The sequence below is a fragment of the Ursus maritimus genome, unplaced genomic scaffold (assembly GCF_017311325.1).
Source record: "Ursus maritimus isolate PB19 unplaced genomic scaffold, ASM1731132v1 scaffold_10, whole genome shotgun sequence".
Lineage (NCBI taxonomy): Eukaryota > Metazoa > Chordata > Mammalia > Carnivora > Ursidae > Ursus > Ursus maritimus.
In genome coordinates this window covers 37,046,487-37,059,613 of record NW_024423344.1, presented here as the reverse complement: position 1 = coordinate 37,059,613, position 13,127 = coordinate 37,046,487, and the positions used below count along the sequence as shown (strand labels likewise).

General features: G+C 33.4%; 1 long non-coding RNA gene across 1 annotated transcript in view; it reads right to left on the bottom strand.

Moving 5' to 3' along the window:
• The window catches only part of LOC103677531, a 44,286-nt gene extending 31,368 nt beyond the window's left edge, over positions 1 to 12,918 (bottom strand). Inside the window, exon 1 of the long non-coding RNA XR_572425.2 lies at positions 12,822 to 12,918. This is a non-coding gene — a long non-coding RNA (uncharacterized LOC103677531). The remainder of the gene's footprint in view (positions 1 to 12,821) is intronic.
• Positions 12,919 to 13,127: the final 209 nt, after the last annotated feature.

Sequence of the window (13,127 nt, the reverse complement as noted above, 5' to 3'; positions counted from 1 at the left end):
ATATTTATACATATTTATATGCACACATAATTATAAATATCACAAATATATGTATATGTATGTGTATACATATATGTATATATATATTTATAGATAGATAGATGGATGAAAAGAGAGAGAGAGAGAGAGAGAGACCTAACATATGACCACAAACATAAGTGATGCTGTTCAATTGTTAGGGATAATTCATTTGTTAGTTAAAATTCCAAACCACGATATGAACCTAGCTAATGGCAGAAATTCATAATAAACCAACATTTCTAGGTTCTTTCTATAAATTACAATGTCTTTAAGAAATGTGAATTAATGTGTAGGTGTTTATTTAACAAACTATAAAGGTAGTATTCTATTTTCTTATTTTCTGAGAAAATTTCTCAGGAAAATGAGCTTACTGAGGGTTAAAAATATTTTCTCTTAATTTACAAATCATGATGAGTAGTTGACCTATTATCATGACTTTGTGCGTGGATCATCAGACATAAGTGAAAGAAAAAAACAATTAAAAAGAAGCCAAGAAAGCAGATGCTAAGTTTCATTCAGTACTAAATCCACTTTACCATTACTTTTCAAAAGCAATCTAAATGTCAAATTTCTGACACCGAAATTGGTAGCAAGCAAATCGCATAGCACTAAACTGCAAAGTGGCATGCAAAATTTAGAACAGTAGGTTGTATATAATTAGGAAAGAGTTTGTGCTTCTAAATATAAAAGTCCTACATTCAGCATGAGGAAATAAAACTCTTAGGAAGAAGGCAGTCTGGCTGCACTCTTTAAAGACTCTTAATACAAACATAAGGGCAACAGATAAAACATGAATGCTCACTTAGGAAAAGCAGGCTTTTCACAGGCAAATGTGTAAGATCATTAGTGGAACTAATCAGAGAATACTGGTATGTTTTGCCTCCTTTTATCCTTAAATATTTTGACTATATTCCTTCCGATGAAATGGGAAAGGTTTAAGGCAGAGTCATGTCAAACATAAAAGACTTGAATTTCTAAATCCCTTGAATATTCCATTCATCCACTAAACAAATAATTCTGAATATTAGTAGGTAGTATTTTAAGTTCTTGGGATAGAGCAGCAGAGAAGGAAAAGTCTCTACCTTCATAGCACTGAAATAACAGTGAAGGAGGCAAATGGCGAACAAATAAAAATATAAATACATAATAAAACGTCAATACTCTGATAAAAATAAAGCAGAGACATCGGATAAAAAGTGATGAGGGCAGGGGATAATTTACAAAGGGCAATCCTTCTACCTCTTTCTGAAGTGGTCTCATCTGAGCAGAGACTTGAATTAAATAAGGGAACGAGCCATGCAAGCATATAAAAGAGAAAAATATTATGCAGATAGACCAGCAAGTTCAAAGGCCCTGAAGAGGAAATGAACTGGGTTATGTTGACGCCATATCCCTCCCCACGAGGTAGGTAGGAGGCAGATGAGGTGATACCTGTTGGAAGACTATTTCCAGTTCCTTGCAAGAGATGAAGCATTGAGGCTGTGCCAACAGAAACGGTATCAGATTGAGACTATAGTTTGAAAGTTGAGGCAATAAATAGCAAAGGTTGAGCAGGTCGCTGTGGGTTAACAGGAAAAGAGACAAATTAAGTATTCTGTCGGCATGTTGGCTTGAGCTACAGGTAAATGATGGGGCTATTACTGGTATTGGGAAGAATGGGTGGGGGCAGTAGAACCAAGAGTTAGGTATTGGATACATTCAACTAAGATGCCTACCAGATATTCAATATCAATATCACAGTGACATCAAGAAAGAAGTAGGCTGTGGGAATCCAAACTTGAAGGAATAGTATGTGGTGAAGAGAGGTGGCAAAAGCTTGGGCTATTCGTTTGGAAGTCATCACCATATAGAGTCTATTTAAAGCCATGGGGATACAGAATATCATGTAGTGAGAGGGTACTGTAGCCAGAGGAGAGGAATTCCATTCAGGAAGAGGAAAGGGAACAAGCCACAGTTACTGAGATGGTGTGGGCAGTGAGGTGGGAGGAAATCTGAAAGAACGGGGTGGGTGCTCTGAGTGGAGGAAAAAGAGCAATAAATGAGAACAAAGTACCAACCACATTCAATTATAGTACTATTCTCTGCCTTTGTTACAATTTTGCAGATGGTTAGGCTGGAATATTTTCTGACACTTAGCAGAACAGGTGATGTTGCCTGGCAGAGGAGCCAGATTCTATCGTAGCACAATTTGAGAGGTGTTAACAGGAATTATAAACAGAGTTCTTCTCTTTGCCCATCCTCCAGGGAATGGAATGTCCAACAACAGACACTTGTTAGTGCATAATTAATTGGATGAAAACATTTTTGTTACCTGGGAAGAGTCACATAAATTAGTACACAGCTTAGCAACGACTAGTAGAAGCAGCCCCATGTCATCTGTTGATCTTATGGGGGAAGTGGGAAGTTTGTGGTTGTAAATGAAAGACAGAGGTGAATCACTTAGTACCGATAAAGCAATATCATATTGACTTTGTGCTTCCCGGGGGAGAAGGTGTACCTGGGAGGAAATAACAAGTGACAAAGAGAGTGGGAGGAAAAGGTCCTAATTGTGTATAGCTTGGGGGCATCCCAACCAGGCTCTCTTGCCTTCTCCTATCGCCATTTTTCCTTTGCATCCACATCTATTCCTGCCACTTCAAATGCCATCTGTATGTGAATGATGTGTGCCGCTATATTTCAAGCCCAGCTTTTTTCCTGAACTTGACTATTGCTGTTTACTGACTATCCAGAGATTTCTCGCTTTCAGCATGTCAGAAGGAAGACTCTGTGTTTCCCTCTGTCCTGCTCCTTTCACTACTTCCAGAGGGCACCAGCTTCAACCCAGCTTCTGAAACTCAAACCCAAAGTCATCTATGACCTCTGCTTTCCTACTTGTCTATCCTCATAACGATCATAACTTATATTCCCTATACCTCCTATGTATATTCTGTCCTGTTATCTCTGTCTTTCTTACCCCATCTCTTACCCGACAGCATTTTCCTATTTAGTCTTCCTGCTCTAAATATCACCCACTTGCTGAGCATTAACTTTAGATTTTTTAACTGAATTATGCATCCTTGCATGTCTGATCTCTATTTCCCACTCCATCCTTACTTTGCACTGCAATACCATATATAAACTGGAATGAAACTGTAGAGAATCTTTTTCATGTGCTTAGAGATCATGAGGAAGCAAAGAGAAATAAATTTACTAACCACACTATGGCACAAAGTACATAGCTGTTGTGACGGAACACTAAACTCAACAGTGTCCACTTTTAGAAATTATTATAATTTTTATAATTTTACTATGAGTTAACTTACGTAAAGGAATGGCATATATTCTAAAAATTAAAGTACGGAGGTTATGACAATTTATCTGAATTTACTCTCAAACGTTATGATCAGATTGTGATAAACTACGATCTCACATTTTTATTGAAAGTTTGCAGAAAACAAAATGCATTATCAGAAATTAAATTTAATTGACTGTAAGAAAGAATATGTTGCCTGAAACTGCATCTTGATACCTTTATTCTTTATTTATGGAAATCTTCCTAATTCTTCAAAACCTAGCCCAAAAGTCATTTTCTTAATGATGATTGTTTTCAACCTAATCAGATATAATTACTCCATCTTACTGTATTTTGCTTCTAACTCTATTATAAGACATTCTTTATTCTGACTTGTATTAAAATAGTTGACAATATACTGCAACAAATTATGTCTTCCTTGAAGGCAGGTAATAAGGATTAAACATGTTTGTTTTCACTGAAGTAAAACCATCCTTCTTTCAATGAAGATTTGGGCTTTTATAATAGTATTTAAAAATAATTTCTATGTTTTCTTTTTTTAATTAAAATGTATGAATCAACAAACAAAAATGTAACTCAATATATATCACAAAGCTACCTCCCTGCTAATTCGGAATATGGTTCCCCATAAAGGAATAAATAACCGTAACACAAGTGTTTGGCCTCCCTCATCGTACACTTATTCTTTAGGTAGAGTAAAGCTTATATTTATAAATATTTATATTTATAGCCATTTTAAGTATATGTATATATACATACACACATACATATCAAGTATATATCAGACATATATGCGTCACATATATGCATGGTCCAGGACACACACACACTGACATATATATGAGACTTTATGTGACATTCTTCACAGAAATAGATCTGAAAGGGAATTTAAAATGTTACCAGAGCCACATTTAATAAACTGATTAAGAAGCTAATTATAAATATACTGAGAGCGAGATTCAGAACATATTTTTTACTCCAAACAGAACATAATTTGCAATGGACTTTAACAGAGCAACTTTTTTGGAGTTCACTCACAGTACTTTGGTGTCATGGTAACAAATCATTTAGTTTAATACTTTCATCCCACATCTTATTTTGAGAACAAATTAAGGATGTCAGTGATCCTGGTTTACTTTGCACTATACACTGCCTCAATCATTTCAACTGAGTTGAACTGGATGCTAAAGAAGGTTGGAAGTATTTGTTTCTAAGGATAACTTAATTTTGGGGGGGGGGGTCTATATAGCATAATTTAATTACAATGTTGCCTAGAGAGGTCAGAGGGTCTAGATTAGCTCCCAAGTTCTATTCTTCCCTTTTCACAAGATACTTTTCAGAAAAGAGTGGATTACAATATACAGGCTCTGGGTGCTCTGTGGAAACCTGTCCCTCTCAACACAGACATACCTAATCTACTATACTATGCATCTGTCATGGTCCTGAACAAAAGGACTTGATCCCAATGTAAAGAATTATTAAGATATGATTATATGCCCCAAGTCAACAAATATAGAAAGAAACGAAAAATATCATTACTTGAATGGAAGTTTTGAAAGTTGTTTTTTTTTTCTTTAATGATTTTGAAATACAAAATAATAACAGAACTTGATTCTACTTAATGCTATTTAGGTCACACAGGAATTTGGGCTACTTCTTTTAAGGATCTTAAATGATTCTCTAAATGTAGGGACTGAAGACAACTTGTGTAAAGCATGGTTTCTCAACCTCGGCAATATCAACATTTTGGGTCAAATGTGGGGGGGGGGGTTGTCCTATGTGTTGTAGAATGTTGAGCAGCCCCCCTGGCTTCAGCCCACCAGATGTCAGCAGCACCTGCTCCCAGGTTGTGACATCAATATAGACCTTGTTATAGGTCTGCTTGAGGGTAAAACCACCTTCGTTTAGAAACCACTGGTTTAAATAATATTGAAAATGTTTTGCATAATTAGCTCAAAACAACTTTATGCTATTGGTCAAAACAGAAGTTATTTATGTTGACTTTCAAAATGTGAACCTAAGAAAAATATCTAGATACTGAAGAGGAATGTTTGGATTAAAATAAAGAGACAGTATCATACATGACTATAGCTACAAACTCTAGTATAAATATCTTTAAGACCTTAGTAATATTTTAACAACATGGTGAATTTTAACATGTGAAAATAATGAAAAAGTATTAGGTATATTTATACAAATTATATCTATCTATCTGTGTTTCTATTTTCACAATCTATTAAGCACTGCCTCTGTATGGTTCAATTAGCTTGTCAATTTCCACATTTATAGTCCATGCTATTTATTATATCCTGAATATTTTTATAGCTTATTAATTTAAATATATCTAGTCCTCATAAATTCATTGGAAAGTCATGTATACGTAAATATATATTATCATTTATATACATATATTATATACACATAAATGTTTTTTGTGTGATATGATGTATATATACTATATATGTCTCTGATATGTGTATATATTATATATACATAATATTTATGTGTATATAACTTGTTTAAATTTTATATAGCATATATTATGTATACATATTTATGATCATATCATTCTATTGCTCCTGACTTCTTGCATTTGAGCTTAAAAACACAATTGTCAGCAAAGTGGAAGGAATATTTATATATTTGAAAATTTATAAGCTTGTAAACATAAATATGAGGGTATTGGGCCAGTCTAAAGAGAGTCTTCCTACATGTAGGGGATTAAAAAGAAGTATAAACAAACATCCTATATTCTAAATTAATCATGTCCAAACTTACCAGTAGCAATTGTTTTGCAAGTTAAATACTTAATTTACCCCAATGTCAATCATTCTATCTTTTTACACTGCCTGAGTACAGCACTGTTCTAAGGAGATGCAAAGATTTAAAGGCATTCCCACTCAGGTGTGATCAGATATATACACCACTTCTAAAATAGAGATGGATTCATGGCAACCGGGCTACACATACAGATATGCATAGAACAGAGGGAGAAAGCAAGTAACAGCATTTTGAGCTGCATCTTGAAGAGTATAACAGTTTTCTAAGTTTATAAGGGGCAAGGCATGGAAACGTGAAATTGCATGGCTTAATGAGGACCCACAAATGGCCCAAGTGCAAAGCATCTGATCAAGAAAAGCTGAGAGATAAGGCGAGAAAGACAGGCAGGACCAGACTGAAGAGTCTTTTTTTTTTTTTTTTTGGAGAGTTTATTTATTTAGAGAGAGAGAGAAAGAAAGTGGGGTGGGGGAGAGGAGAGGCAGAGAGAGAGGGAGAGAGAATTTTAAGCACACTCCCCACTGAGTGCAGAACCCAATGCAGGGCTTGATCTCACAACCCTGAGATCACCACCCGAGCCAACATTGAGTCCAAGGCCTAACCAGCTGAGCCATCCAGGAGGCCCTGGACAGAGTCTTTTATCCCAGTTAGGCCTCTTAGTCCTAAGGAACCACTGAGGGATTCTCAACAGTGGGGTCACATGGTTGGCTTTGTGTTTTAAGAAAAATATATGACAACAAAATGTGACAGCATGCAGACACTTGGTAGGTTCACATGGAAAACAATGCGGAAGAAAAGAAGATGCTAAACAACAGCACAGACACCCAAAGTCTACCACTACCCGAAGACACAGAAAAGAAAAAAAAGAAGAGAAGAAAGTGTTTCTTTGAATGAGCATTCACACCAAGCTCTATTCTTGCCCACAACTCCCTGAGAATATACTGTTTTAATGTTAAGTGGAATATATTGCTGTAATTGTAGTCACAGACTTTGTAGTTATACACAAATGACATGATACAGAGGTGCTGCTCCAAAATTATTGTTAAAAAATTATGAGCATGAGCAATATACAATCTGTGATTAGAGGCAAAACTGTAGATACAAAATCACTCTTTGTAAAATATTTCCTTATGCTGAAAATATATTTTCTTTCATCAAAAATCTAACAAATTGTGGGTATTTGGGTGTTGAATAATAATGTATACATACAACTTGGGTGATGATTTATTTATATATATATACACACATACACACACACACACACACACACACACACAACTTATAAGGACATGAGTATCTCCTATAAATTAAAAAAGAAAAATTAGAAGGGAAAATGAATTTTCTAGAAGATAATTTATAAACCACATGAATTATTTCTATGACTATACATGTTTGCATATTCAACTTAACAAACTGCTGTATCTTATTCATTATTGGCATTTCAGTGTTGTTTATAGGCTAACAATCTAAAACCAAATTTTTTGTGTACCTGTGTGTGTATTTTTGTGTACCTGTGTGTGTGTTTATGTGTGTGCTAAGAACTTTCCTGATTTGCTCACATTCAATTATGTGAGTTTGGAAAAATTTTAGTCTCATATTTGGAAAACATTTTAAACTTTTGGACATGTATATTCAATTGGAAATAAATATTCCTACTTCAAAAAAATCATGTTATTTTAATTGAAGATTATCTCTATTGATTTCTACAGTAAAACTCTTCTTGCATTTCAATGAAAAATATGTATTTTTATAATGAAAAAATCATTATAATTTTTAAAGGTGTTACTTAACATCATTCCAATCAATGTAATAATAGTCTGTTCTAAGTCACGCATATAGTATGAGCAAGATTGATGTGATTAGACAAAGAAAATCTCTAGTATTTATCAAGCAAATAAATATATTGGAACAAACAAAAGAAAAAAGAGAAAAATGATGGCATCAACTCTCTTATGTCTCTGATACCTTAATTGGCCTTAAATTACAAAATTTGACAGTCATTCCTTTAAAAAGAAAACTGAGTTGGATATACAACTTTGTTTTTGTTTTTAAATTACACATTAATAAATCTTTGGGGCACCAGGGTGGCTCAGTCAGTTGGGTGTCTGACTCTTGATTTTGGCTCAGATCGTGATCTTAGGGTCATGGGATCAGGCCACGAGTAGGGCTCCACACTGGGTGTGGAGCCTGCTTAAGATTCTCTCTCTCCCTCTCCCTCTGCTCCTCCCCTCACTTGCTCATGCTCTCTCTCTAAAATAAAGAAACAAATATTTAAAAAAATAAATTACATATTAATAGATCTTTATTAAAGTCCTTTACATCCACTAATGTATGGTCATAAAAATCTAAGCACACTATTAAACACACACAAGATTAAACACACACACACACACAAACACACAAAACTGGTCTGTTTAGATACAGAATAATAACAAAATGGCTTATAACATCAGCCATCATTTACAAAAGAGCTTACAGAATTTCTACTGTGCCTGGAAAACGGAGTCATGAAGATGAATAAAGCATCAGGTAGGCCCTCTAGGACCTCATGGACTAATCACACTACAGATACAGAAATATCTTCTAAACAGTATAGATTGTATTGTACTAGTGATTACGTCACCCAAGAAAGAGTCTGATATTGGTAGCATTTGTTCTGAGAGCCTTGAAGGCTGAAGTCAAAGCAGAGTGTGAACACAAGTGCATGTTGTTCAGGGAAACGGCGCTCAGTTCAGAGTACCTGGGTGGTCTGGTGCCCCCAACATCGGACCTATTGGTGATACAGAGAGGCTGAAATTGAAAAGAAAACTGGGGCCACATTTACAATTGCCCTGCTTTGTGGTTGCAGACTTATTCTGTAAGCAGTAAGGAACCACTGAGGTCTTTAAATAGAAGACATGTAAAATCAAACATAAATAACATAAACTGCCCCATGACAAAAGATGCTAGTAGGAAAAGACCAAGAGCAAAGTAAGAAGACAAGATGGCACTGATCTGTTTGATTATCCACTCCTCTGTAAGATTCCTATTTAAAATAAGCATCACAATATTATTTTCTTTACTCTTTGCCTGAGACTGCCCCTTCGTAATTAATTGTCCCTAACCCAATAAACATTTTCTCAGAATCAGGGAAATCAAGATTCCCATCTTACTCCAATAAAGGAGCCTATTTATATTTCATTCTTACTTAAGTGAATAATTTGTCTCCTTTTCAAACTGATTATATTTAATTGTGTTTATTTCCTTTATGAATAACACTTTTTTACCTTCTCTTGTTCTTCTTAAGCACTCTAGTTACTTTAAGATAAACTCACCTCAAAGTAAAGAAAGTGTTATTAAAAAAAAAAGGAAGAAAGTGTTATATAAAAGATGTTTTAGACTATTTGTTTTTCTATGGAGAGCTCTAATGCTATCTAGCCAGTTACTATGTTTGATGCAGGGATGTTTCGCCCTAATGCTATTATCATCCTATCTAGCAATAAATGTTGATAGCTGTTGTCAAACAAGACACTTTTTTAGAATGATAGGCTAAAATCATGGGAAAATACTATTTTCAGTGCCAAAATTGAAAATAATCACCTCCTTCCAAAGTGAGAATATATCTAACATTTTCCCTGTTTCTTAACAAAGTCAACATACATAAAACTTAGTTGTTCTCATTTGTCCTCATATAAGTATTTGCATATCCTTGCCTTTTTCCAGAACAGTACTGAAGTCAACTGCATCATCCCATAAAAACTTGAGGACTTTAATATTTAATCAATGGTTAAAACCTTACTGTGTTCTCTTTCTACTCCATAGATTGATTTAAAACTTTAGTAAAACCCCAAAATGTCCACCATGCTAAACACCACCAGTTTGGGGGAAGTTATGGCTGTACAGGTGATTTGAATTGTGAACAGGGTGATAGGTACCACCTTTACACATCTATCTCTGCAGACATTGATTCAAGCCTTGGTGAAAGTCATTATTTTTGCATAAACTTTACACAAGGAACTTGTTACTTTGTAGTGTTTAATACATTGATAATAAAATATTAGACATTAGCTGGGTTATTATGTATGCAGTATAGATGTTTATTTAGGTATTTATCCCCAAAATGTATGTATGTGAAAGTTTCCTGATTACTCAGTGAATACTGATATTCCATTTATGGACATTCATTAATTATATTTGAGCATGATTATTCTCACAGCAATTATATAAGAATATCTTCATGTTAAACTCTGAGGCAAACTCTACTTACCATTCTATTATTTTAAAGCTTTTGGTAGAATTTTCCATTCTGTCATGCAATCTTATATTCTGTACTGTGTTTACAAGGCACTTTTATATTATTTGTACTGAAATTTTCAAAAGAACATACTGATTATTCTGAGATTTAAAATATTAATATTAATTTTATGTGCATGTTCAATGCTCTTATGGTACAGTTGCTCAAACCTTAGTGTTTCAAATGGGACAAAACCAATAATGTTAAAAAATTAGACACTGAGGAACCTCAATAGGAAAATATCCAGGGAAAATAAAATTCTCCACATGATTAAAATATGCATGTTGTTACTAGATCTAAGTGAGTACAGTAGACATCATTTCCCACGTTTCCTTTAGATTATTGTCATCCTACTAATGATATGTCTCTCCCCTTCTCTTTTTCTCCTGGATCCTCCCCTTAAGTGGGGTAGGAAAGGTATAATCTTGTGAGTGAGCAATGTCCATGTTTCCTTAACAAAGAAATCTCAGCAACAAGGCCACTAAGAATATTTAGCACTTGGTTCAATACCATTGTATGAACCAGACAAGAAACTGTATCTAATGAGAGTATACTAAAAAGTTTCCTTGAAAATTTAAGTGACAACCACAGTGAGCAACCATAATATCTTAATGTACTGGGCAAACTGAACTGGATTTGTTTAAAAGTCTCAGAATTACTGATTTTGCTGAGAGAACAGAAAAGGATATATGTAGCTGACCCAGTGAGGAAAGGGTAACTCAGTATTAAAATTTTTCTATAGGATACTTTGTATAATTACTTTATATTCCTTGGAGACTAGAAGATTATCATAGGAATATAAATGGTTCTATTAACTAAAAAACTAAAAATATATCCTATGTAATACTAACACATTTCAAATTGGAATAATTCACAAATTTATTACATATATAATAACATTATATAATTTTCCTATTATACGAATACATAATTATTATGTTTATCTATAGAAATCTTTAAGTATAATGAGTGATTCATTTAGGTATATTTACATACATACTGATATTATTATAGGAAATAGCCATATTGCAAACTCTGTTGTAATGATTACATATAAAATGGAATCTGATAAATATTTGACATATATGACCAGTGAATCAGGAGGACATTATAATACCTCCTTAATAAAGCAAATAAAAACACAGAAAACCTGTGGATTTTATCATAAAGTTGTATGATAAAGACATGTTCTTCATTTAAGCAAAGAAAAGTATAGAATAATTCTGAACAATTATAAGGAGAGAAGGTAAAATGATCCCAAATTTTAATGGCATTGGATTATATGTCTTTCATAGTACTTGGTTCTAAGTTAAATAATGATCACATAAGCATAATTTGTCAAAAACTAAAATAACCAAAACACAACTAACAAAAATATAGGCATGGAAGTTGAAAAAGAATTAGAAGTAATATGTTCAAATTTACACATTAAAAAAATTAGTAAATAAAGGTATTTAAAGGTGTTTAAAGCGATGGTGATATTTACCGGAAATAGTTACGAATGCTAAGTATGCTTACCTTTAAGACGTGGTAAAAGATATGAGGAAGGAATGGAGCAAGATATTTTTGCTTATTTTTTATCCGACTGCACTGTTAATATTTTAGTTGCTATCACATAATGATTAAGAGTATCAGTCTGCAACCAGACTGCCTTGGTTCAAATCTTAGTTATACTGCATACAACCTATGGCCTTAGTCAATTGACTAAACATCTATTTATGTATCTTAAATACCTACTTATGTTAGTTTCCTCTTCTGTAAATTTAAAAATCAAAAGTGGTTCTATTGGAGGGTTCTTATCAGGGCTTAATGAGCTAATATTTAAAAAGCATTAGCCAAGGTACCTGGCTAGCTGTTGGTAGAGCGTGTGACTCTTGATCACAGGTTGTAAGTTCAAGCCCCACACTGGGTATAGAGATTACTTAAAAATAAAGTCTTTTAAAAAATAAATAACTAAATAAAATGTGCGTACCATTAGGTAAGCACTATAAAATAATTAAAGAAAATAAAAAGAAAATAAACATCATGCGTATGGATAATGGCGAATGCATTTCATAATAACACATAATTTAAATTTTTAAATAACATTAGTTATGAATGCATTGCTATGAGTAAGTGAAAACAGTATTTTTATGATGGTATCTGATACATTAGAAATGTCTAATTTATGAAGATTTTTTTTATAACATGACAAGTTTTTAGAAGCAAATAGATGCATGTTTTGAAGCACTTATTTTATGGAAAGGAAATATGATGCATTATAATAGTTGGCATCATATATAATTTTTGATATCAGAAACCAAGGAAATGAAAATTGCAGAATTTTCTGAATTTAATTATAATTTCATTGGGAAATTGAAAATGCTTTTACATTATTTTATTTCTAATCATTCAGTATGCTAAATAATATGCTTATTTTCCTTATATTTTAAAACATTAAAGAATTCAGAAACTCACTATCCAACATGCAGAGGAGACTTCCTGAATCTTGAGTTCTAAATCTCAATCTATCCCAAACTTCAACTTGACAACTTCTTTAATTAATGTATGTCTTCATAGCCTCATCTGGAAAAGAAAGAAAAAATAAGGAAAATCATCTCTCATTCTCATTGTTTTAATCAATACTGATCAGAAATTTAACGTCCAATCATTAGTGGGTCTCATTCTATTAGTATTTCAGAATAACTAAGATTATTTATAAAATACTGGCAGTTCTAATTTATAAGCAAGTTGTACTGTAAAGTTCATTTGTAAGTCACAGAT